Raw genomic sequence first — 25,983 nt, 5'->3', positions numbered from 1 at the left:
TCCCCCCAAGAACAGAGGGCGATGACAAGGGTGTCCCCGTTCTCTAACCTGTGAGGTGCAGAGTGAGAACAGCCCTGAATGCCATATACAAATGCCATATCATATCATATCATATCATAATATCACAGGCGGATTGGGAAAGAACTCAGTGGACCATGCAGTCAGGGCATCCTAAGCCAATAGAAGAGCTGCAGGCAGCACTGTGACGAGGACTGAGCAGGTGATTTGTCACAACTGCTGCTCGTGGAAATGCCCTGGGCAGAGTTACAAAGGCATCACTGACCATGGTGATCAGAGCCAGCTGTAGAGAGGAGCAACATGCACGAAACTTCTCCCCAGACGATTGTCTCACACATCTATCTATTTGGGTGGTTCGTCAGGGGATAAAAAACGATTCCTAAAAAATGCATCCATTGGTTGAAATCAGGCAAAATCGATTGGACAGCGAAGAAAGATCTAATAACATTATACAATAAAATAAAGCTATACAAAGCACAAAGAGACACAATTCAATCAAAATACATGACATGAAAACAAGAGAAGTTGTCTAATGTGTGGCTAGAGGTTGCAAGGAGCGTGCAGCACCGGCTAGAGCAGAATGCAGATGCATTAGGGTCCAAGACTGGCAACTATTCTGCAGTCAGTGTGCAAATGTGAAGTCTAACAGCACACGTTGTTGCCAAATCACATTTTCTCCTGCCCACGTGATTTGCTGTCGAATCCATTTCATCAGATACTGTCCAATGTTTTAAGCTATATAAGGAATGGAAAACTGATGACGTTACACCCTCATGGGGAGATGGTTATGTAGAATTAGGGATATGGATTTCCATTTTTCTCTGGGCACAAGCGGACACCATTTTCCAGCCCCAAAAAACACATAGAAAACTAGCCATTTTGCGGTTATATCCTGAGAGTGTTGAAAGAAATGTGGGAGGCAATACCTTTTTTGTGTTAGTGGGCGCACAGCATAAAAGTATCGATTGTTAAATGTGTTGATGTATACCGCGCACCTCTACCTCTGAGGCACATTCTCCAGGCGCTAAATGGGAATGAAAATTGATTGACTGAATTTTCGGTTGTTGCCCTATTTTCTTATGCTGTTTTGGATATGTTACTCATATTCAAGTTGGATAATTGGTGAACCCAATTACCAAAATCCTTTTCCTTTGTTTTAGTACACAATGGGCCTCAGTACGACCCTTGCGCTCCCAGAATGAAGGGGGCCGGTACGGGACCGGCCCCCTTCATTCCGGGAGCACGTATTACAAGGTTCCCTTTGCGGGACCCGGACCAGGCATCTGGTGAAACCAGACGTCTTTGCCGGGTCCCGCGAGGGGAAGAGGGAATAGGGGCTCAAATGGGAATGGGAATGGTTCCTGCAAGAGGATTTACCAGGTCCTCCTATGTCGGAATGATCCAGTAAGTCCCCATTCTGGGAACCCGGTAAAGGAGCCCGGTTTGGAGGCAGCCATGGTGCTAATAGCTCCATGGCTGCCTCCAAACTCGTAATGAGGCCCAATAGGTTTTCATTATTTGAGTTTTCATTGTCAAAGAAAATATCACAGATATTTGTACGAATATGTTTCAATGTTGTATATTTTTCCAAGCTGTGTGCTGTTGTTGCTGTCTTAAATTCTTTATGTATTTCATATTCAACTATGATGATTTACCAAATGATAGCTCCTCGATATTGTGTAGACATGATATCACTGAATACCCGAAGAACCCATTTGTAATTGATGGTTTGGAATGCATCGATAGTGTATAGAGATCTAAGTAATAGTTTTCTCTGAATATTTTCTCACTTCCTTTTCACACAGAGATATTTTATGCTTTACCAAAAGTCCTCAGCTCACTTTTGCTGTATGTATTGTTGGATCCGGTTGATGCCAGCAGCTCCAAATAGTAGAAACCGTTTGATCAAATAGAGCCCACATAGTTTAGACAGTTTCGAAACTGGCTGGAGCAAGTTCCTGCATGCTTAATGTCTACATTCAACATGGTTCAAATGATTTTTAATTTGCATCATTCATTGTTTTAATGTGCTTCCATTTTATATGTCCCCTTTCTGGTCTTTAAAATGGTTAATAATTTCTTTAAAACTGTGTTTCCCAATACTGGAATCATTCTTCGCACTGAAACACCAGTCTTGCCTCATCACCTCTGCTATTAGAATACAGCGACAACCTACGACAAATTCATTCTAGCTGTGTGCACATGGGCCTCATTACGACCCAGGCGGTAAGTTACCGCCTGGGTCGTACCTTTACCGCCATGGCGTAAACTATGTTTACGCCATGGTGGTTGGCGGACTTACCGCCCCATTCCGAGGTTGGCGGGGCGGTAAGTCCCCATTAACCCATTTACCCTTCCCCATTCCCATTTTTGCCCCATAGGGCATAATGGGAGTGGGGAAGGCGTTAATTACGCCACCGTAAATTACGGTGGCGTAATTAACAACAAGGTCCCTTAGCGCCATGGATTTTAAGACCTGCTAAAAGCAGGTGTTAAATCCTCCATGGCGCTAAGGGACCACGGAATCAGGCGGTAAGGGTCGGCGCTGTTTATGCCGCCGTAAACCCCTTACCGCCTGGGTCCTAATGAGGCCCGCACTAGTGCTCTGCCGTGACCACCTTCAGCACCTGCCCACGTGCCGGTCTCGTGGGCTGCTTACTGGAGCCTAGCCAGCCCTCCTAAAACCTAATCTCGGACAAATGCACACACACATTTTACGTCTACTCTTAGAAGAAATGTTCTCGTATCTGGACTACGGTCCTGTGAGGTCGTTCCAACCATAAAGTGCTTTGACGCCATGCAAATGGGAAAAGGCGCTATATGAATGACGACTACAATAGAATACAAAACAATCCTTTTTTAAATGAAAATACATAATGTCCGAATCGCATTTTCATAAAATGTTCACACATTATTTGGGTATTCTCACTGGCTGATTGTTGAACCTATAGGAAGTTGATGACAACTTTTAGTTATTGGAAATCATTAATGAGCTTGAGGGAGGCATCATTTGCAATTTTGCATCGCTGCTTAATTTAGAGTGGCACGGGCCACATCTTCAATATTCACACAATCAGACATTAAACACCTGTTATATAGATGTTTACATACTCTGGGAGGAAAATACTCCGGTGGAGAAAAATAGAGAAACGGGTATCTATTTTAGTGAGAATACTGTCTCCAGGTTGATTGTATTCATTATCTTTATGCATCAGCTTTAGAATCCCTTATAACAGCAATAACATGGGGTGATCTCTGAACTAAAGATACAATGGACCTCATTACAAGCTGAGCATTAAAGAACAAGATCATTCCACCAGATGGAATTATTGTAGGTGCCAATGAAAATGGTGGAATTCTGCCATATTGCCAGCCCATGGCCATATTTCAAACGGCTTTGAATTAATGGTAGTTCTGTCTGGTGGAATTACTGACAATAAACAATACTGAGCAATAAATCTGCCTTTTCTTGCAGATTTACCTTTATTGTTAACCGTTTTTGGGGCAAGTACCAAATGGTAAGTCCTCCAAAATACACCATAAATATGCATAAATATATGCATAAATAGTGCATATCGGAAACAGGAAACTTAGCTGCGGCCTTCTTTAAAAATGCAATCCATTATAAATGATTCCTTTCCTACTGCCATCCCAGGGAGGAGGAGGGCTACAACAGGCAAGAGGACAAAGAACAATCAACGGGGCCAAAAACGAGGATGCGTAACCACCGATCTACAGAGGCGGAGCAACAGTAATGTCAGCTGAGGTTGTGGCACATGCTGAATTGCTTTCTGATGCCCAACACAGGGAATCCACACCAGCGGAAGACTTATTGACAGAGGTCCGTTATAAACTGGGGACTGCAGAAATGATGCCCCGAGATGGCAAAGTTACACAAAAGGTGTAATGACCTAAAGGCCAGGGTACCATTTGCCTGGAAAACAACTGGAAGGAGACAGTTGCCAAAGAGGGGGGCTGGGTTGAGCCCCTGAAACTGAAACCTGGAAGGAGAAGGTCAGCAGTATCTTCCATATGGTTTGCGTGGAGGGTGTTGGAGCAGCTAAGATCTGAGCAGACAAGGGAATTTGTGACGTACCCAATAAAGATTGAATTGTCCTAAGTTATTTCTCTGGGACTATTTTGCGAGAGAGAGAGAGAAGGAAAGAGAGAGAGAGAGAGAGAACAAATACTACAATGCTTCTGATAAGCTATCCCCACAATAGTCCATGGCCCAGGGCCAATAATATACCAGAGACTAGAATAACCAACGTCAAAGTATAAAAATGAGCGTTTTATTTACAGTCACAAATTCCCCCATTTCCTTGTTGCGACGTCAGCATGAGTTCCATAAATTGGGTTCCATGAGTTCAACATCACAATGACCACAATGGGTCTCAAATCACTTTCCTTTAGCAAAACCTTTTTGGTAACGTCAATTCACTTTCTAAATAGTAAATCCCTCGGTGCATGATGGACGTTCTGACAGGTGTCAAGGTTCTCAAACCATTTCTATTACTTTTAAAACAAACCAAGATGCATAATTCAATGAATCAATCTGTGTATCTAACATATACGAAGCCAAGCACAATGCCACAGGACCAGGATTGCACACAGTTCAACGTCAGCACTGCAAAGAATAAAAGCAACTATTGCATTTAGGTGATACCCAGAGCTCGCAGTCGCTGTCCCCCCTAGCCTCAGCGCCAGCAGCAGCCTGGGTCTGTGGGCTGCCAGTATGTTTATAGGGCTCCCCACTTTGGAATTCCCCTTCTTACCTAAATGCGTCCACTCTCAGATGAAACCCCCAGCTTCTGGCTTGAGACTTCTAAGCTCCTCCCATATTCATCGGGTCTATGATAAACAGTTTTAGCTGGACCCATCCATATGCCTTTGGCTTATTTATCAATAGAACCCCAGTGCCGAATTATCAGTAGAATCCCAAAAATATCAGGAACAGCTCAAAGAGCATGTATCTATCTAACATGCCCTGAGTGTCCCTGCCCAAGGCTTCAGCACCAGGAGCTGCTCCTATTAGCTTCCATGCGAGTTGCTGTATCTCTTACTAAAATGAAAATGGTGTGCAGATTGCTTCCATGGCCTACTTATAATGGCTATTAGTGCACATGGGGAGGAATTAACGGGACTGATAAATCCAGCTACACTACTTATGTTATGCATGCCTGATATGATATTGTTAAGCTGCCTAGCGCCTTGCTGTGATATATGGTACATTATATGGTTAAACATATGTCTGGGGCGTTACCTCAAGTGCTGCAATGTTATATTCAGCTGCTTTCCACTACAATGATAACATAGGCCGTTAGCAGCCTCTTCGAGCACTAAAGCACTTGAGTATGCTCCTGCATGGTTAAGCACTAGAGTTGCTGGCTAAAGTATTGTATTCTGCACTGCCCTTAAGCATGTATCACACTACTATATTTGCTTACCTATACTTAAACATAAAATAATATATCCTCACAGGATATATGATATAGGAAACTATTTGCTTCTCCCATTCAGGGTGCTATATTCTACTTGGCCTTTAATATCAATGCTAAAACATTGGGCCTCATTACACGGAAGGCGGTAAGGGTTAACGGTCCCCAGTAATGGTACCGGTGACCGTTAACCCTTACCGCCTTACTACGGGGTCCCTTTGCGGGTTGGTACTTTAACGCCTGCTTTTTAGCAGGCATTAAAAACCAACCCGCAAAGGGACCAGGGTGCTAATTACGGTACCGCAATTTGCGGTACCGTAATTAGCACCTTCCCCATTCCCATTATGCCCTATGGGGCAAAAATGGGAATGGGGAAGGGCAATGGGGGAAGGGGGAATTACCGCCCCGCCAACCTTGGAATAGGGCGGTAATTCCCCTTTCCTCCAAGGCGGTGCCGGTATTTTACCGGCATGGACCAAGGTGCTAACAGCACCTTGGTCCACCGCCTACCGTGTAATGAGGCCCATTGTCTTCTATTATGAGATGGTGTCTTTTCTGTTCCTCTAATCAGGCAGGGTAGAATGGGTAAGACTCCATGTCTGTTTAGCCTTGTATCCTATTTGATTGATCTAAGCTAGCAGACAAGCCGACCCCGGTGAGTAGTCGATTGTCCTTTTGCCAGTGTCAAGTCCCAAAATGAGAGCCAATGCATACCCTGGCTGTGACCCTGCAGAGCATTGGACTGGCAATGCACATACACAATGAACACAACCAGTATAATGGGAACAGCAATGAGGGTCCAAGGAAGGTGTTACCCTGAAAAGCAATAATTCTGTGATAAATTGAATGTTGTCAATGTAGCAAACCTGCCACGTACATGCTGCATCATGTATCCCAGAGTGTTCATGAGGTTCCCAGTTTATCGCTAACCATCAAAACTAGTCACCCTCTTACAGATGCATTCCCAAAGCATGATGGGGCAAGAGCTCTCTATCAGAAATGTGGACTCAACAGACATATGCAAGACAAATGTCATACACCTTACACCAACCTCTTGTATATCAAACATAAAGAATCTTGGTGCCAAGAAGCAGTTGCAGCCTTGCCTGTCTGGCTCTGAACTCGAGATGAACTTGCAGGGATGGCTACTGGATGGTGCTGTGTTGCAGTGGTGGCTGGTGAATTTCCCACAAATATGCCCTGCGACCGAGCACAGTGAGGAAGCCTGAACCATCCAAAGGGATTCTGAAGGAGAACATTTTTTGAATGAGGGGTTAAAATGGTGCATTTTACACTACACTTTTAATGAAAAACAGGGTAAAAAGACAAACAGTTTTCAATTGGTTTTATTGGGCTGCTCATGAGAAAATCCAATAGATTCAATTCACCAACAGAGAACAGAAGCATTTTCATGATGCCTTAACCCACAATATATGCCAGTATAAAAAAACATTTCATCCTGGCTATGCCCATACATACCCATGCTGGCTGCAGCAATATATGTCAGTTTTCTCATATAAGAACATACTCCTGTTTACTTTGAACATAATGCCACTTAAAAAAGCGGGATGCAAATTGGAAAAATCAAATTCGAAACTGAATGAGGAAATTTCAGAGGAGGTTACAGAACTAAAGTACTTAGGTTTTCAAATTAATTAATGAATGAATACATAGTCAATAAGGGATTTCTTTTATAACAAAGTAATGTATTTTTTACCCCAATTATAACACCGTAGAAAATCAATTTTGTAAATTTTCTATACAACCGGTAATCAGGTTTTATGAGACCAAAATGATCCCCATGTTAAGTTATGAATTAGAGGTGTATCATCTGCTGGGTAATTTTGATTCGATGTCTACAAGGTTATATTGTGGCACAGCGTCCTGGGCCTGCCTTTGGCCACGCCGGTGGCCTGTCTCAGATATCAACTTGGTTTGATTTCTCTTAACACTAAAAATCTTTGGAAACATATAAAACCCAGTGACACGTTTGCAAACCCGCCAATGGCATCAATATATCAACTGGCAGAAATATTAAATGCAAAGATTACACAGCTAATCGACAAGATTTGTGATCTGCATTGGCAAAAGATGGGCTTTAGTGTAAATGGGCCCTTTGGGGACACAACTTAGTGCAAGCAGAAAATCTGAAAGCAAGATTCGATGAACACTATGGCGAAAGTGAGAAATTAAAAGAGATATAGGAATTTGACGAGGGGCTTTCAATCTCAGTGTAGCCCAGCAAATTATTGGACTAAAGACCCTTCCTGAAAATGTGCCTGTATCATAATGACTTTTCGCATTGATTACCTATGGCGGCAAATCTTTGCCTGTGAAAAAATGCTCAGATCTGTGAGAATGACGTGGAAACTCTATATCAGCTATTGGTGGCGTGCACTGCCACACTGCTCTTCCGGGTAGAATGCCTCTCTAAGTACATAAAGGACCCACGAATATCGGCCTGAGATTTTCTCTGGGAAAGGTTTTCATGGAACGCTGTAGTTCACCATTGCTAATTGCACTTTATCGATTTTTAAAAGTTAGGAAATTGTTGCTGTATGAATGGATGAATGTAAGTATTAAGTTGGTTTTAAATTGGGGTTTATTTGATAATGGTGTTGTAATGAAATTGTAAAGTGGAAAATAATTATGATTTTATATAGTGTTTTAAAACATGTATGATAAATCTTGTGTATTGTGTGTTAAGGCGTGTTGCTGCAAACCATTTCACATATAATAAAGTAATAACTAATGCCCTTAATGATACTATAAGAAAACATATCCATGCTGGTTCTCCCAATATATGGCAGTATCCCCACATATGAACATACTCCAGTTGACTTTGCCATTAAAATACCATGCCACAATATGAAAACATGTACAAACATGCTGCATCAATGTAGCTCCGCCTAGACACATAATAAAAGTTATCATGTTTTCTTTACCCTTAGTGCCTTATCAAAGAAAATAAATGTTACAGGTTTAAAGAATGGGCAGACTAATTACACCAACATATGCCACTGATCAAAATAGGGCAGTCTAGCCAAGCAAAAACACATATCATCGTTACTTTATCATAGCTGCTTGGTAAAAAATACATGCCAACAAAATTGCTACACTGGCTGCACCAGAAATTTGTAATGACGTGTGTCACACCGAATCTGGTGCTTGTTCACACATAGAAATAATCCATTTTTTACCTGTTCAAATAAATTTATCCAGGTTTGTTTGTTTGTTTTATTATTTGTATTGCGCACCAGACCCCTGGGTATCAGGGCGCATTGCATAAGACAACTTTCAGCTTAGTTACACATCAGGGTAATACAATACATATGAATTATTCAGGACAAAAGCAATGTACAAGGTGTGGATACAGAGAGATAGAGTGGGAGCAACCTAACATAGGCAAATATATGGGCATATACAATGGACAGTCAAAGATATAACTAGTGATGTTTAAGATCACAGGTAGGAAGACATTCTATCTAAATTATTTACATAGAAGAAGAGAGGTTAGTTAATGGTGTCAAGGAGGAGGCCTTACTTGTCAGCGTCTTTGACCCATCTTATAAGGTTCTGGAGGAAATTTAGGTAGGACTAATCTGCTCTTAATGGGAAGGGCAAGGAGTTCCAAAGTTGAGCTGCCTTGACCGAGAAGCTACTACCCCCGACTCTAGATCAATCTTGGGACTGAGAGGCAGTTGGTGCGGATAATCTGGTAGTTCTTGTAGAGGATTTTCTGGTAAGTCTTCCTGCCAGATAGCAAGGTGCCGCGATGTTCAGACATTTGTATGTGAGTGAAGCAACTTTTTGCTTGATTTTGTCATGTGTTGAGAGACAATTATTTGATCTTCTGAACTCGGAGATATGGTCTCTCCTGGAGATTCCAGGTGCTGCTCTGAAAGCATTGTTCTGGAGGATTTGGATTTTCTTAATAGTTTGTTTGTTAGCCCCTATGTGCAATGCATTACAGTAATCTAACTTTGTCAGAATGAGCACTCTAGCTAGGGTAATGCAGCTGTTGTTAGACAGGAAAGGCTTACCTGCTGTAATCAATTTGCAGGTATATGCCGTGGCAGAGGCCATGGCATTGACCTGCTTGTTGAGAGACAGGATAGAGTCCAGGTAGAACCCCAGGGTTTTCACCTCCTTAGCAACAGTGATGATGTTGTTTTCTATGTTAAAGGCAGAGTATATGGGGCCTAGTTTTTTGAGGGTTGAGGTAGTGCCCAGGATGATGATCTCAGTTTTGTCATCATTCAGGCATAGTCCATGGGTGGCCATCCATGCCTGGATGATGAAATATACCCTATTCATCAAGGCCAAATCCTTGTCATAATCCCCAGTAAGTGGTAGGAGGATCTGAGTATCATCTGCATAGTTTGTGTAGGTGATACCAAGATGTTCCAGATCATCGAAAAGGGGCTTCGTGAAGATGGTGTATAGAGTAGGTGAGACACATGATCCCTGAGGCAATCCGCAGGTGTTAGGGATAGGGTGCGCAGCTGCAGTGGGGGAGAAGACTCTCATAGTCGATTACTTAGAAAAGATTGTATCCATGCTATGGCTTCTACTGAGAAGTGAGGGGCAGAGTCCAGATGGATGCATAGGTCCCCGTGGTCCACAAGGTTTAATGTAGCCGAAAAATCCAGAAGGAGAAAGAGGGCTGATTTTCCATTATCCCTGAGCTTGTCAATCTGGGCCTTTAGATCTAATAGAGCTGTTTCGATCCCGTGCTGAGGCCGAAAACCAGACTGTTGTGCTCCTAGTAAGAGGTTGGATTCCAGATGTTTTTGTATTTGTGTATAGGTCATTTTGGCTATAATTTTCAGAAGAAAAGGCCCTGTTGTAATCGGTCGGTAATTAGTAGGTATGGCTGGGTCTAAAGTCTGTTTTTTAAGTAAAGGGAGCACCCAGGATTTTTTGAGGTTGGTTGGCATGATGCCTGAAGAGAATGAGGCATTGATGAGTTTCGTGATAAAAGGTACCAGGTGACTGGCTGCATCCTTTATGAGTTGGGGAGGGCATTAATCGCCCTGACAATTTGAAGGTGTAAGCAATAGAATAATTTTTTCAGTCTCGATTATAGAGACTTTAGAAAACTTAAAGCGAGGGGGATTGACAATGTTATTAGGCGGAGGAGGGGCGACTGTGGGGGGGTGGTACAGGTAAGTGAGGCTTTTTTCTTGGCAATTTTGGTTTGTAGGGTTGTGACTTTATTGGCTAATGCTTGCTGTATGTTGGAGCACCATGGTTTATCTTTTATGCAGTTGTCCAGCACTGGGATGGGGGCTTCTAACTCTTTTAGGATAACAAAGAGTTCCTTCATGCTTGATTTGGCTTGTGATATTATGGAATTGTAAGTTTCTCGTTTAGTTAGAAGTATTTCACTTTTATAGAGAGCAGTTATGGTGCTTAGGTTGGTCTTGTTTTTTTCAGAGGGTAGTAATCTCCAAGATACCTCGCATAGGTTGTTAGAGAGGATATTAGAGATATCTTCCTCAAAGGTTCCGATATGGCCTGGCGGTCTATATATAAGGTGGATCGTAAGGGTCTGGGAGTTGTTAATAGAAAGCTTGGCTGTGAGATTTTCACATGATTTCATGTCGAGTGTTGGCGCTAGTCTAATTGGTAAATTAGATTTGGCAATAAGGGCTATACCTCCTCCTCGCACTTCATTTCTGTCAGATCTTAGGATATTGAAGCCATTGGGAATAGCCAGTGAGAGGGGTGGGCCTGTTGCTGCATGTAGCCATGATTCGGTAACTGCTAGTAATTCAAGGTTTTCTGACTGGATAATGTCAGATATCTCAGTTGTGTGTGCAACCAGGGATCTGGCATTTATTAAAGTGGCCCTCAGGTCTGGCTTGGTGGATTTTGGAGAGGGGGAGATTTCTGTAGTTTGGGTCTTAAAGGTGGTGTGCTTTGAAAGACAAGTATGCTGTCATGGGGATCTGGTGGCTATTTTCTCTCATATTGGGGTTTTTAGTATGAGTTGACCCTCCTAATGTTAGGAATGGTGAGAGTTCTTGCTAATGGTTCATATAATTTTGCTAGTCTTGTACAGAGCCTTTCATTTCTGGCAATGGTGTTACAAGGTTGGGAGTCATACATGGGGGGCTGCTGGGGCGCTGTGGTGTTAAATTTAACTTGTCATTGCGTATGAGTCAAGCTGTTAGTATGAGAGGTAGGCTGGGCCATTATAGAGTTGGGAGCGATATGGTGGAGAGGAGCTGAGGGAGTTGTATACATAGAAGCTATGGCTATTAGTGTGGGGAATGGGAAAATCATTCCTTAGTATGCTCATTTTAGGTGGTGGATCTGTAAATTCGCAGTCCAAGGCACACAATATGCTTATAGATACTGTAACGTGGTCTATAATTAAGCAATAGTAGTGACTGAACGATTGTCAGTGAGTTGGTGTGAAAGGAGACGGTTGACTAAAACTAGTCTTCAGATGAACTTTGGTAATTCTGATGTAAGGAAGTCAGCTGGTTATGGTAGTAAGGGCTTTCACTATATGTTGCTGAACAACATATGTGTGCGACAATGATAGGTGGTGCGATACATGTGCAAATAAGGATCAGAATTATGTTTCAGCCGAGTATGCTGATTCAAGTTGGCAAAGTACGTGCATGGGTGCACATTGATGGTAGCGTGATAGGGTTCAGATGCGAGTGCAGAGAGTAAACTAGCTTAAATTAACATACACATGCCTAGTTGTGAGTTCAGGTGCAAAGCCAAATTTCAGTTCAACAGAATGGCTAGTTCGCGTTGACACATTGGGACACAGGTGCACATCAATGGTAACGTGGTACAATTCAGAAGCAAGAGTAAAATAGGCTAGTTCAAGTTATCAAAGACATAAAATCACATGCATAGTGTAAAGCTGGGTTCCTGTTCTACAGGGTAGGTTACTTCAAATTGTTACATGGCGGCAAATTCACGTGAAGAGTCATGGATAGGCTAATTCACGTTGACATAGTGCAGCAAAGGTGCACATCAATGGTGGCATGATGTGGTTCGAATGCAGGTTTAGAGTAGGATGATTCAGGATTTTAAAGACATAAGATCATGTGCAGAGTGCAAGGCCAGCTTGAGTTTCAGCAGAAGAGCGACTGGGACAGCTTATTGTTACAATACGGAGGTATGTTGTGTACTGACCATGCTAACAATTATTTAAAATGGCTACCATCGGTGCACACTAGGTGCACACAATTTGTAAAATGCGGTCTCAGTGCACAAATGTTGCCAATAGGTTTACCGTCTCAACAAGTGTTTGTAAAGTTACTGTGGCTAGCTTAAAAGCATTACCAGTTATGCCTCGTGTGGGCAGGGTGACTGTACTGGCGTTCTCAGTTCGATGGGTATGTTTGTGGTTGTCAGTCTGTAGAAGTAGACATCAATAGGGTATGTGCACAGGCGTATGGCAGATATTGTTGTCCTGCCTCCTGAGTTTGGGGCAGACAGATGCGCAACCAGACCGCTAACATGAGCTAACAGCGCCTTATGCTGGCCTTAGCAGGGGCCGGCTTCCGCCTACCAGCGGATGTGTCCACAACGTATTCCTCACGTTGCCTAGTAACTGAGGGAAGCCAAGCCTCGTTCGGAGGCCGCATCATGCGCGACATTTTGTAAAAGGGCAAGTCGTAGCGATGCAGTGCTAAACGGCTTTGTATTTCAATAAATGTATCATTCTTGCATATAGCTATGGATCAAAGCCCAGGCAGGGGCTAGATGGTTGGCATAGGGGTGTGCTCACCATCGGATGCAGGATGCAGATCGGATCGGTGTCGAGGTAGGTGTTGCTGCAGGTCTCGGTCAGAGTGACATACAAAGAATGGGGAAGGTCCTATAAAGCTCAGTGGAGTAGGACACTAATCTAAGCAGAAACAACAACAGTCTCCACTGTGCTGGAAAGGTGATTTCAGTAACTCATAACTTGAAATGTTGTGTGTATCTTTTATGATATCACAATGACTCTGACAAGAGCCAAGTCAAATTCTGCAAGCCATCAAATTGATTGTATCGTAAACTTGGTGAATTTATTCAATTTTCAAAAATGAAAAGTAATAAAAATAAAATTGTGTTTAACTTTGTAACAACTGAATTTTGTTTTACATAAGAAAACACATATTTGAAAAATTACACAGAAAAGAAACATGTATTGAAACAATTTGGCAAAATCACACAAAGTGGGAAACAAGTTGTATAAAATTAAGAATATTGTATGGAAAAGACGGTTTTCATAATAAAAAGAAATCAACAATTTCTTGATTTAGCTAATCAGTCACACAGCAGGTCTCGGTCAGGGTGTCAGGGCAGCTCCAGCCCACTCCACCTACAGAGGGACACGTGATGTAGGTAAAGTCAAGTAAAGTGCAGTCCCTTTTTCATTTTTAACATAGAACACAGGTCATTGAGTTTTGCGTGATGTTCATTGGTGGTCATCTTCAAAAATCTAAGTTTATGTTATTTCCAATAGCCCATAGCAGGAGCCATGCATTTTGGCTCACATGACAGTGTATCTTTTTATTTTTTTATTTTGTTTAATTTCATTTAGTTTATACAAACTTTTTTGAAAATGTAAAAAGAAAAGAAAAAAAGAAAATACTAATAATAAAAAAAAACTAAGAAAAGAAAATTGAAGAAAATTGAACAAACAGACAAAACTATTTGTCACTTTCTGCCCTACTTTTTACCCTTTAAAATGTTCAGTTCATACTACTCAGTATTACACTAATAAGTGACTCTTGAGTCCTTCCATTTGGTCTTCATAGCTCCTTTCCCTCTTAATCTCAAGCATCACTATTCAAATATAAGGGCTTTTCTCTAATTAGAATTGAATATGCTCCAAGAGTCTCATCGTGCCAATCATCAACGCTTTGCTTTCGCCAATGTGAAGATGTTTCCACCATTCTTCGGAGTTATATGACTGGAATGAACTCTTCACCTTCCCCAAACAGTTCTCGTGTTGTACACTCAGTTCCGTACAAGACAATACGAGATGTTTTAAGTCTTCATCTGCATTTGCACAGAGTCTGCACTTTACATTACTTTCAGGGATCATCCGTCGCTGTCTTAAAACATCTTTAGTTTCAAAGATGTTTAAACGGAACTTTAGGAGCAACCTTCTCAAATGGCTGCAGGGTGATAACATTAGATATTTTGGGAGTGTGTTGTGTTTTTTCGCTTCAGGTGGTGCATTTTGCATGGATTTATGTGCTGATCTTTTCTCTCCTAGGTCAATCCAATCGTGATCCAACAATTTCCTGTTTACTAAATTTGGATTGTACCATAGCAATCTCTCATCCATTCCTAATTGGTTTAGGATCCCTTTACATTGTAATTTCCATTCGTTTAACGCTGATTTTCTTTGCGTCTTCTCTACAACCAAGATTTTGAGAGGAGGGAGGTTTGCATCTTCGTATAATTTCCTAAACAATGCCAACTTATTCCATGTGATTCTCACATTAAGTGTTGTGATCCCTACTTCTATAGTACATTGGCCGTGGGCGTACTTTGTGGAATCTGAAGAACTTTCTTCCAGAATAATCCTTCACACCGCGACCATAATTTATGGTCGCACCCAAACATGTTCTCTGCACCGTAGGTTGAGATTGGAGATACTTTACTCTGGTAAAATTGCCTTACTGGATCAATAGAGAATTTCCCATACCTTTTTTGAATTATGATGGCTTGTGAAATCAGTTGTTTACAGCTGTTTAAGAGCTTTTTGGTCATCGGCTCATCATTAATACTGGAGCTGATGATTGTTCCTAGGTACCTTGTATGAGGTACTTTATTCAGCTCTTTCTCTCCGATCGACCAGCCTTGTCTGAAATTGTTGGATTTTCTTCCTTTTTTGTTTTCAAGTATCAGGATTTCAGATTTGGCCGCGTTGATCTCCAGTCCCAGGTCTTCTAGGAAAGTTCTTAACGCTGACAATTTTCGTTGAAGGCCAATTGGTGTACGATCTAAAATCACCATGTCATCTGCGTACATGATATGATTTATCTTGATTCCATTGATCCTCGGTGGAAAAGACACTACATTTGATAGGGCGGAACCAACTTCTGATATGTAGAAGTTGAAAAGGGTTGCTCCTAAAGGGCACCCTTGTTTTACTCCTCGATTTGTTGCTATGGGGTTCGTTAGATTTCCTTTACTGTCCAAGCGGACGTGGATGTAAGTGTCCGAGTATAGCTCTTTAACGGCTTGGATCAGGCTCTTGCTACATCCCCTTTTCATAAGATTGTTCCATAGGGTTTCTCTGTCCACCCCATCAAACGCATTTGCCATATCAATGAATGCAATATATGTTTTTTGGCCCGTTCTAATTGACTCGATTTTTAACAGGTTCAGGATTAACAGATTCGCACCACAGCCTATACCTTTAACGAACCCAGTCTGACGGTCGTCGTAGATCTTCCCTTTCCGAATCCATGTGGTGAGTTGTGCTAGTAATTGCGATGCAAACACTTTACCTACTACGTCGAGCAGGGCTATTGGCCGATAATTTGCAGGGTCATTGCGGATTCCTTTCTTGAAGATAGGGACGATTATTTCGGATTTCCATGTGGATGGAACCCGACCTTCTTTTATTATTAATTGAAACAGGGTGTCGCAAAAATCCACCCACTCTTTGATGTTCTCTTTCAGATCCGCGTTTGATAAACCATCAAGCCCTGCGGCACGTGAGGCGCTGCTTTTTATAATGGTTGTACGAATGTCTTCTTTATCTGTTGTAATTTCCCACGGCTGGCTCCACTTGCAATTTGTGTTACTTGAGTTTAACTTTTTTTCAAATAACTTTGCATAATGTCTCTCCCACTCATTTTCGGTTACCATATTTGATATTATCGCTTTTTCGGGGTTCATTGCTTCATTTATTATGGCCCAAAAGCCCTCGGAGTTCCTTTTATTTAGGGCCTTCAGCATTGTTTTGGCGTCCCGTTGCTCCATTAAGGCTCTATGCTGTTTATGCCAATTAGTGTGTCAATTCTTTGCTTTTTTATCAGGCTCCTTGCATCAACCAGATTTGCAGCGCTAATTCGTCTCAGGGTCTTCCTTAACTTTCTCTTTCTTGTTGCAACCTCGGGATCATATTGGTGCCTTTGGTATCTGGCTCTATTCGGGGCAGTCATCCTTTTAGTTTTGAAGATCTCTAGGAATTGTTGGTATTCAATCGGATTACACCTCCCCAACTCCTGATGTTGGTGCAAAGATTTTGTCACTGCCACTATGTCGGTATTCTTTACACGTAGTCTGTTCTGTCCCAGAACCACTGAGACTGGTTGTCTCCATTGCTTCCGCACTACTGGGATATCCATTTTCCATTCCATAGACACAATGTTATGGTCACTTTTATATGATTTAAACACATTCAGTGTAACAATGTCTTGGACTAGACTATTCGAGACAAAGATGTAATCTAATATTGATTTTTGTCCTCCTCGTTCCCATGTTGGCTTTGCTGGGATATCTCCTGAAGTTGTTCCGTTTTGCATTATCAAATTCCTATGCGCCATTTCGCCAAGCCAGCATTCTTATTTATTTATTTTTATTTATTAATTCGATATACATCTAGCCAATAGGCTTTGTATAACACATAAACAGACAACATATATACACAAAATCTAAAAACATATTACATTTCCAATATATCCTATACAATACATTTTAAAATTGCCACAATCTTCAGATAAAAACAACAATAAAATATATCAGATTAATATCATTTCCTCTCATAAAAAGCATCCATTGATCGGATATGTCAGTCAACACAATGCCATTATTATAGGATTTAAAACACGTGGTTCGTAGTTCATTTAAGCTTTCACAACACATAATAAGATGGTGAAGGGACTCAACAACATTTACTCCACATAGACGACAATACTTTGACGTAAGTGGAGACCCCATTTTGACACAATTTGTCTCTAATGCAACAGTCGAGTTAAATTTCATCATAAGGTAAGTGCGAAAAGTACCTGTGTTGGGATAGGCTATAATGTATTGAGGAGACGAAACTCTACTCAAATACTCATCTAAAAACCAGCCACTGAAACTTTTAGATGCTAAATTTACTGTATTAAGTTCATGGCAGTAATCATGGACTTTTTTCTTAAGTCTCATTTTGAAGGCAAGTAGAGACATAGTTCCTGGGTCAGACCCATTAGACCATATGCGATGGAGCCTTTGGATAATACCAATTGTACCAATCAGCACATTACCTTCAAGACTAAGGTAGGCTTTGACATATGGGACAAAAATTGTATCAGTGGAAAGTGTCACAGCTTTCTCATACAACAAAACGCATTGACAAATATATGCATACAAATAACTTCTGATGTTAAATTCCAAGTATAGGTATTCAACACTCACATTTCGGGGTAGACGCAAGAGTTTTCTTAAAAGTTTGGATTCAAAAACCATGCCACGTTTGACAAACTTGTGGCCCCATATTTCAACAGCATAGAGGAGCATTGATCTAATTTTTGACAAGTAGATATTAAGAACTGCAATGGCAGAAAAACAACAATTTCTACCAATGAATACACTGAGAGCATTTGCGGCCACGGTGCAACGGCTTTTGATTGTAGACCACTGTTCATCCCAATTCAACCTTTCATCAATAATAACACCCAAATATTTGTAAGATTTTACCTGTTCAACTTTTTTAAGGGCTAGGTTCCACAAGTGTTTCTTAGTTCTACGTTTATTTGAAAAGACCATTATCTTACTCTTGTCAATATTAATGGTCAATCCATTTTCAGAGGAATAAGTGACCAGGGAGTCAAGCATATGTTGAAGACCCGCCGGAGTGTAATCCAGTAACAGCAGGTCGTCAGCATAGGCAAGCCAACCAGTAGTCACACCATTAACTCTCACGGGATTAGCCTCTGGGATAGGAAATGCTTTCATCATATCTGACAGATAAAGGTTGAACAGGATGGCAGCGATCATACAGCCTTGCTTCACACCACAACTAGTGGCCATTGGTTTAGAAAGTTTACCAGCTGCGTTAAGTCTTATGCGTACAGAGGTCTCTGAATGTAGTAACATAAGCATCTTTAGGAGACCTTGTGGGATCCCCCATGAGCTGAGTTTTTTCCAAAGTCTATTTCTAAGAATAGTATCAAATGCTGCAGAGAAGTCGATGTATGCGCAATAGACATTAAGATTGCGTGTACTCCAGGCATGCTCAATCGATGATGTGAGTAGTAGCAGATTGTGTGTGGTGCTTGATTTGGCACGGAAGCCAATTTGGTTGGAGGGAAGAATATTGTGTTCACTAATCCATACATTAAGTTCCTGGAGCAACACCTTAGTAAAGATCTTAGAAGAAACATCTAACATAGCCAACATTCTAAAGTTTGCCGGGTTGTCCCATGACCCTTTTTTGTGCACTGTTAGAATGTGGCTTGTCTTCCATGATGGAGGTATTGCACCAAGCTTCTCTATTTGTTTGAATAATAGCATAAGTGCAGCACCCCACAACTCAGGCTGCTTTTTCAGAACTAAATTACAGACCCCATCAGGTCCAGCTGCCCGGGAATTCTTAAGATTTTCAATAACCTTGACTATGTCGAGTTCGGAAGATTGACAATCCCATATAACTTCAGGTGGTAGAGAAATATTAGCATCTAATTCGACTTTACCCAGTGTACCATTTATATAATGGGCCCATACTTCTTCAGTAATACAATTGATTGTCAAATCACGTTTTTTGTGTTTCCTGAGCAGGTGCCAGATACCTTGTTTGTTGTTAGAAAGGCGACCAATGCGATTTTTTTCCACAAGTTGGTTTCACATTTGCATTTGAGCATTTTAAGCCAATCTTTATAGTTCTTTTTAAGATTTTTAATATGGCATACAACCGCGAACTCTGTCAACAGAGAATCATTGTTTCTTACTACATCGCAAATTTCCTTACGTATGTTCTTTTTTGCTTCATTAATCTTTTTGTCATTCCCAAGCCTACGCGGAATAACCATATTAGAGCGTTCACCAGATGATTTGTATTTTCTACGGTCACCCACTTGTTTCTGTATATTATGCATAATCTCAGTAAAGTTTTGCAAGATTAAATTACAAGCATTCATGCCAGACACCCCCTCCTTAATAAACTCCGGTAGTAAAGTAGATACAAGTTGGGATACATGCTCAATATTACGACTGTGCCAGACAATTCTATTATTACCTTCATTGATGCTAAGCATCCCATTTTCATCATAGTCATGGCTCTCTACTTCTTTTCCTGGAGTAGCAAATAATAAACACAGGGGTAGGTGGTCGCTCTCATCTCTCTCAACAACACCCATATCAATAACGAAGTGAAAACCATACTGATTGGTAAAAATATAATCAATTGTGGCTGCAGATCTCCCCTCCACCCTAGTGTAGTTTCGTAGGCACATCACTGGGAGTTAGGCCATTAAGTTTCACAAGATTATGAGTCTGTATTACATTTAACCATTTTTTGCCTTGTCTATTGGACACCGGGTGAATTTTAGATTTAGACGAGACGCTCAACATCTCGTCCGATTGGCAGTAATCTCCAATTTTAGCATTCAAATCACCCAGAAGCCATAAAGGGTAGCGATGGTTGTATAGTTTCAACACATTATCAACCGTCATAATGTTCTTTGCCGTATTAGCCATATTAGGAGGATCATATATGTTGATGACAATTAGAGCGACCGACAGCCAACTTATTTTAGCTACTAATACATGCTCACTTGATAGTGAGAGTTTCGTTATCATCCATGGTGATTGCACAGATATCAACAACCCACCTTTCGGACGGCCAAGGGGGACCTTAGAGGCAAGTTGATGAACGGTGTTCCTATCATCTATCTGTATTTCCACAGTCAACCATGTTTCCTGAAGTGCGATGATGTTGAAGAGTGCCATACATTCGATCAAGCCCTCGTCCTGGAACAAATGCGTGTGCCCACGGGTATTCCAGGAGTAGAGCAACTGCAATGAATCTGGTCATTTGCGAGATTCAGCAAAGTGGGGCTTGAAACTCAGAGGCAACCATTGCCAATAACCTTCAGGAATGGCATCAGTATTGTTTGTCACAGTATTAGTGCCTTGAATAGGCGGACGTTTCTCATATACCGCACTTGCTTGTGAGTTGGCAATAGGAACAAATGGGATAGTAATGTTAGGCCTCTGATCTACAGTGCGATTATGCGTTTTTACAGTAGGTATAAATACTTTTATGGGTAGCATAGCCAAGACACAATAGCTCAACTTCAAAACCCATGATATAGTTCAGCGTAGCTTCAGTTTCAAAACACACATTTGTAATGTATCGATTCGGAAGTTCAAGTTGATCAACCAGAAGGATATCACTGGAGGTGATTACCCTTAATGGAACAATGGTTTTGAATAAGCTCAATACCGCAGCACGGTTCAGAGGGGAAGGGCACTTTTCCATATGAACTAACGTAATTTGAAGAGCTGATAGCCTTCCAGTACCATCTCCACCACTGCCAATGTTTGCATTGAATAAAGAAGCATCTACAGTGTTTTCTTAAAACACAGGCATCGGGTAATGTGGATTGATTAGATATCACGGGCATATTGGTAGGTCCTGTTGCCTTTGACTGCCTTGTTAATGGCTCAGTTGCCATTATAGAAGACTGCAAGGATTCTACCAGCACACAATTAGATTTTGGAACAATCTGGATATTATTTGAGGGCAACTCATAGACCCGAGTGATATCAATTACTTGGTCACCGATATTCACTGCTTCTTCTACAATGGGAACTTCTGACCCAATCACAGGGATGGCATTTGGTAATCCATCAGCTAATCCGATGGCTTGGTGTTTGTGCTTTTTAACAATACGCTTACTGTACATAATGGCCTGGTGGACGGTACTAGGTTTCCTTTTGACCAGGGTAGTCTTTTTCACTACAGTCGCACATTGACCTTTAACGTTTCTCTTAACATGTACTTCAGGCAGGGTTTTTGTGGGAGAAGTACTACGCTTACTTGCACACACTTCACAACGATGCTCTTTCAATGAGGAATGAATTAGTAGGGATTGGACATCGATTTTAGTTTCTAAGTGTGCACATTTTTCAAGTAACATCGTGAGCAAATTTTCAAGGGCATTGAACATTTCATCTGAATTCATACTTGAATCCACATCATCATTTACACGTGAACCTTCACCATAGTCAGTAATAACATTGTGAAAAGAGCAGTGTTTTTCCTTAGGTGATGACATAGTGTTAAAACAAAATATAGATGGGACCTCAACGTCAAAGCCGCCATCATTCTTTGATACGGGATTGCCATTGGGAGCAATAGGATTATCAGGTCCCAATGATAATGCCATCTTAGTTGGCGGAGTATAGAACATTGGGGTAGGAGCGACCTCAGCTAAAGAAATTTCAGGATCAATGCCCATGTACTCAATATCTAGTTCCTCAAGCTCAGAGATGGATATATCAATAGTGCTCGTACCATTATTAATATGGCTCCTATGAACGATAGCGTTAGTACTACCATTGGCAGATAAGCCACTAATACTTGTGGCCCCAAGCGTTGCAATAGTAGGGTTAATGGTGCTAGAGCTGGCGATATCAGGCACAAAATCATCAGCATTAGGGTTAAGATGACTAGGGATGACACTAGGATTGGCATTATTGTTACAACCCTTAGCCTCAGATAGATCCTCACAATTGGTATTCGGGTGGGCACCAAAGACATCGCAAAGGAGCTTGGCACTCACACATCCAAGGTCACTTGTCAGGTCAGACACTAAATCAACAGATGCCATATTTCGAAGTTCCTTATCACTGGGCACATGCTGTGTCTTTATAGTAGGGATAGTGGTTGGAGTTTTTGCAAAATAATCAGTAATAGGGTTACCCTGAACAACCCCTTTTTTAGGGCGTGTGATAATTTTCGGAACACATACGCGCCTATTGCGCAAATTTTTGTGCATAGCAATTTCATTATCATAATCATCCATTCCTATGTATCGGTAAGGCGCACAACAATAGCTAGCAGGAACAAATGCAATCCTATATCAATCTAATTACAGGACAAGAAAAAGAGAGAGAGAAACAATGCAGATGCAAGGTTAAACAACTTAAACAGAGCGTTAATATGTGTCACTGGCTAAAACCACACCTATCTCAGGACACACTGACTACACAGAGCACACTGAGCTCAGGGCACAGAGCCCAAAGATCAAATCACAATCACAAATCACAGTATTCAAAAAGACCAAAATGCTTAAAGTACATTAAAATTGAGTCCCTTCAGCAAGACACAGTAATCAAAGAAAAAAAAAAACTAAAATAGCAGGCTTTCATGATTACCGCGACGATTAAAACTGGCAGTGATGCAAACAACAGGACATAAGAAATGTATTCTGTTAACATTAGATTTCCAGCCACAATCGACTCACCCCAAAGCTGCTACGAACATAAAACGATGTTCAATCATAGCCGTAACAACACGGGGGGGAGAGATAACAGAGCCTTAGGGCAAGCGCTGCAAAGCAGCCAAACAGCACAACAGCCACTTCCGAGCCACTTCTCGGAGCGCGCGCGCCGGAGCGCGCGAGTGGCGAATTTTGAAGACTCGTGGAGAAAAGGGGCCTGGCCAAATCAGCACGAACACAGCAACTGCAAATAGGCGTCTGGAAGTCACGGAGCGTTCTCCCCAGCACAACAGCCACTTCCGAGCCACTTCTCGGAGCGTACACCAGCATTCGCATTTGTATCTTTCCTTGAATGTCCTAGGAGTCTTTACTAAGTCAATTTCTAGCAGTTTCATGTTGAAATCTCTGCACACTATCAGCGGGACTCCCGGGTTATCGCTTAGGATATTATCTATTGCTTATAAAAGGTCGTCTTCAAATTTTTGGTGCGTTTTTGGTGTTGAGTTCCAGTAAATATTTAAGAGATAGATAACTTGCTCCTTTTTCTCTCTGTGGTTTACTGAACTTACACTAATTATCTGTAGAAACGGCGAGATGTTTAATGCTGATGTGATTCTCATACCGGATGACCTTTTGATGAGAACTAGTTGGCCCGACATTGGGCAGCCTTTTTTTTGTCTAATCGCTGGATTTATTGCCACTTCGTAACCTTCTACGCATGGTGTATTCGCGAGCCAAGTTTCTTGGCGACATATCACATCAGCCTTTGCCAAAATTTCAGGTGTTGAGTTCAAAAGATGGGAAAAGACTCTCGTGTTCCAGGAGGCTATCATCACCTTTGTCGCCTGCTTATGGCATTAACTCATCGTTGAACTATTTAGAGTTTTCGCGAGCCAAGCCCATTTATCACCCCCATCCTTAAGGGCATTCTATTTCTCAACCTTAGGATCCATTGACTCTATCATCTCACAGTTTTCCACTGTTATTTTGATTTCTTTTAGTCTTGTCACAATCGACGAGCAGTGACTGGTCTCGTCACCCTCCTTCTCATTCACATCATCATACCTCTGAGCCTCTGCTCTTTCGTTTGTTATCACATGGGTGAACCCCGGAGGGAGGGTTCCTTTTTCTGCAGGTGGCTTGGAACCTGTAGGTTTTTCGGTTACTTCGCCCACTAGCGCATTGTCCACCTCGTAGACAAGGTACCCAGCATCCCACAGCTGCCTCTCACACCTCATGACCAATTCTGCATCCTTTCTGTCTATAATGTGTAGTAGTACAAATTTCTGCTTTGCATCTGTTATTATCTCAACTCGGTCCATTCGGGCACTTTTTATGGATCTTAGACCGGGGATTTTTTGGAATAGCTGCAAGATGGTATATCTATTTAATGGCGTGTCGCTTTTTTTTACTTCTATTTTTTCTACCAATAGTCTGTACGCCTGGTGTCCCGCTGACAAGGTGGAATTGTTGTTTGTGGCAGAACGTTGCTGTTGGATTGACTTCGATTGATTATCACTCCATGCCCTCTCTGAATTTTTTTCGGAGCGCTGAGAGGCTTTTAGCGTTTCAGACTTTGCGCTCTGTTCCTCCGTTGAGTCATTTATTTTCTTCTGCAGAACTAGTCTAATTTTCTTCACGGTGTTCGCTTTCTGCATGCTTATCATCTGTTTCTCCTCCAGTGTATAGTAACTTTGTGTTTCTTGAGGCTTTGCGCTTTCCTTATCTTTTAGATCATTGATTTTTTTTGGAGTCCTTGGCCACAGAAAGACTCTTATTTTTTGGTTGAGACCCGCTCTCTTTCTCAAGGACCTTTAGTGGTATCCGTGAACCAGTTGAGTCCTTTGAGGTCTCGGCATTGTCAACTCTCTCCTCGCTTTTTTGATCCACCTCCTCCATATTTTCACTCTCCATTTCATCTTCATCAGGTGAGCTATACGTTGACAGGTTCAATAGTTCCTTGGCCTCGGCCTCATCCTCTTCTGTCATCAGAGGAATATTCTGACTCCTTGGGTTTTTGTTTGATCCTGAAACGGAAACATTAGCTTTGGTTAGAGGCTCAGAAGTCTCAATTTCTGATTCGACCGCGGCATCGTCACTTTTATGTTTGCTCTTTGATTATTTTTGCTCTGAGTTGTTCACTGTGATGTTCAAAGCTTTAATGTTTCTAAAGAAATTCGTTGAGCTTTGTGGCTTTTGATTCTTTTGGGTTTGTTGGTTTTTCGACTTTTTTGTGCCTTTACTCATCTTCTGATCGACTGCCTTTTTTTTGTTAAATTTCTTACTTTTCCAATTTTCAAAAATGTCAAACCACTCTGCTTCATTCTTTTTTGTTGATGATGCTTTGGGATCAGTCTCCACACTCACTGAAATGTCCTCATTGCCTTTTTCAGCTTGGGTCAGATCAATTGTCGTCGGATTATCCCCTTTTTCTTTCTGCATATCCGTTCGGACTATATCTTGTAGGTCTGTGTTTGGTGGATTCGTCATACAAGTGGCAACTAAGTGCGTAACCGGATCTGTAGGGATACCATTTTCAATGAAATTTTTCTCAGAGCTTTTGCTTTCTACAGTGCTAATTCTAAGTTCTTTTCCATAAGTACAATTTTGAATCGGAATAGCCTTGTTTTTTTTTGATGATTTCTCTTGTTGCCATCTAACACTTGATAAACTCATGCTGTTGTCAACAAGAACCAGATCATTGGTGATCTCTGCTCTTGGATAAATGCTGGAAGGCTGATTTATAGGAGCTATGGTATTCTTGTGTTCGCGTTCATTTTGTAGCAGCGTCAGTGCTTGTCTCGTGACATCTGCTAAAAGTGTTTTATCTTCAGCCAAATTTTTTAGCAACTCTTTCAGGGCTGTTAAAGAGATTTCGTTACCTCTTCTGGACGTCACAACCTGAGCTGTCATGTCCGTTAACTCAGCCTCTCGCTTTATCATTTTCGAGTTGAGTAGTGCAATTAGCGTGGTTTGATCGCGACAATTTTCATTTAGATTTTCGTATAATTTCATCAGGGGGGCCACCGCTATCGTTGCTGATGACATCAGGATCGGGCTTAGTTTTGCAACAACTGATTCCAACAAGGCAGTGCTAATTTTGGAGTTTA

General features: G+C 41.5%; 1 protein-coding gene across 1 annotated transcript in view; it reads left to right on the top strand.

Annotated features, from left to right (window-relative positions):
• Positions 1-25,983, top strand: part of LOC138515493 (uncharacterized protein C4orf17 homolog) — a 698,631-nt gene that overhangs the window by 298,985 nt on the left and 373,663 nt on the right. The window lies entirely within an intron of this gene.

Source organism: Ambystoma mexicanum, chromosome 6q (genome assembly GCF_040938575.1).
Source record: "Ambystoma mexicanum isolate Mex_15411 chromosome 6q, UKY_AmexF1_1, whole genome shotgun sequence".
NCBI classification, from domain to species: domain Eukaryota; kingdom Metazoa; phylum Chordata; class Amphibia; order Caudata; family Ambystomatidae; genus Ambystoma; species Ambystoma mexicanum.
This window is presented reverse-complemented; position numbering and strand designations above follow the sequence as displayed.